We start from the raw sequence: 2,264 nt of genomic DNA, 5'->3' as shown, positions 1-2,264 counted from the left end.
ATCACAACATGCATTAATAATTTAGCCCATTCACGGTTGAACTCCACTTATCCCAGAGTGTGTGTGTGTGTGTGTGTGTGTGTGTGTGTGTGTGTGTGTGTGTGTGTGTGTGTGTGTGTGTAATGGTCAAATGATTCCTTAGGGTCAGGTTTCAAATCAATAACAACTATTTCATTCTAGAGCAAAGCGTTCCTCATCACTTTCAATGAAAACTTTCACACGGCTCGCTCTCTTCTCCCCTGGAGTAGAGCTGCCCATGAGCAAACACAGGCAGAGGGAGGTAGATTTCCCCTTGACCCCTGACCTTTGTTAATGGTTACCGCGAAAGTCAGCCCGACAGCGAACAGCCGCCTGACAAAGGTGAAGAGAAGCTCATCATTTCTGTCATGGCGCCGCTTCTTGCCGACAGCGACGGCTGCTGGAGGCGATAGCAGGAACACAGCGCCTCACAACACCACACAAACAAACCACGCACACGCTCCATCGTTTCTCGCCGACCCTCCCGTACCATATGACGTAATTCATGATGTCATTACGGGGGGCGCTAGGGTGGTTCCATTCATGATGTCATTAACACCAATGCTAGGGTGATGATGTCATTAACAACTGTGACACGACTCGGTCCATTCATGTATCCCACTATTTAGTTGTACAAATACTTTAACAAATGTAAGTGAAATAAAAAGCAGCTTGCGCAAATGATGTTTCTGACAAGTTTGAACATAATTGGAGCGCTGAATGCTGAAGAACACACATATACACATACACACACACACTCAGCTATCATCCTCCATACATACACGCGTTCTCCAATCACGGTAGTAGGATAACAAGCTTAGTGCACAACCTAGCGGCCACTGCAGTGAAGTACAGCAACACGTGCAGAGATGTGTTTTGATAGGAGTTGCTTGTTAACCCTTCATCAACGTTTCATCATGTTGAGCTTCTTATATTTATTATAGACAAACGTTTTGTGATGAATCATATCATGAAAAATATTCAGAATCAGGAGACAGCGCGTGGTAGATTTATCATCCAGGCTGAACAGAATCAGGACAGCAAACGGAACGAAAACCTCTCAAAGTAACCATGAAGCTTGAGCGCCATCTGGTGGATTTTGCCAATAAAAGCGTGTAGACTTGGACCTGTACTCATTTGATGGCCCCGGACACGCACGCGCCCCCTACCGGTCAATAATGGGGGTCTGATTGGATCTATGGTGCATTCAGGGACTGCAATTCTGATGAAAAAATACGAGTTGCCTTCACCTACTGCTTAAATCACATTTATTCGAGTAATAATAAAGAATATTTCGCTGAATAACACCCACCTGCCCCAAAAATACACTTAACTTGTCTACATCCATCAAATTGAACCCGCTGTGTGACATTCACGGACATATTTTCAACCGTCAGTCTATGGCAGTAATTAACGGGCTGATAAACATGAGCATGAGCAACAGAATAAGCTTTCTTACCTTAACAGAGTGTTTTTCTTCATCTTCCTCGTGGGAAAAATACTCCAGCAGGTTATAAAATCCAGAGATTAAATCGCTTTCAGTTTCCATCTGACAAAGAGGCGTGAAGCTCGGATTTGTGTTCATTTCAAATTTTACTGGGTTAGAAAAAAAAGAGAGGATTCGTTAAACAAAACCGGTTTTTGATTTGTGAGTCTCGGTTCATGAACTCGCGTGACCCTACAGTTTTTTTAATCCTTTGTTTATATTTCCACTTTTCTCCTCACTATCTGAATTTGTTCACTTGCTTCTTTCTTTTTCCTTTTCAATTATAAACGTATCATTCCTTTTCTCACGCGGGTTTAGTTGCACACCGGAATCAAGTTTGCTAATTAGTCCATGTGTTTGTAACAGCGACCCCTGCTGTCACTGAGAGTAAATACAACTGTGGGGCTTTGAAAACAATCGATCGATTCTTCATCGCATAATCAACGTATTGTACTGAAGAAGGCAATTTAAAATACATTTTAATAAAAGTTAAGGGAAATTGAGGAATAATAGGGAAATAAGTTGTAAGGCATGTAAAGGAAGTGCACAACACACGTTTATAAACTAAATCTAACTTTTTTAAATGAGGAGTGAAAATGTTAATTCCACCACAATCTTCATCCCTCAGGTTTAAAATCTCCTAAAGGTTCCTGAAAAAAAAAATGTGTGCAATCAGCTGTGAGTATCTGATGTGAATGTAATGTTTGACACACACACACACACACACACACACACACACACACACACGTTTGTCCTCATT

This window comes from Genypterus blacodes, unplaced genomic scaffold (assembly GCF_046128005.1).
Source record: "Genypterus blacodes isolate CSIRO-AG114 ecotype Tasmania unplaced genomic scaffold, CSIRO-AGI_Gbla_v1 ptg000401l_1, whole genome shotgun sequence".
Taxonomy (NCBI): Eukaryota; Metazoa; Chordata; class Actinopteri; order Ophidiiformes; family Ophidiidae; genus Genypterus; species Genypterus blacodes.
This window is presented reverse-complemented; position numbering follows the sequence as displayed.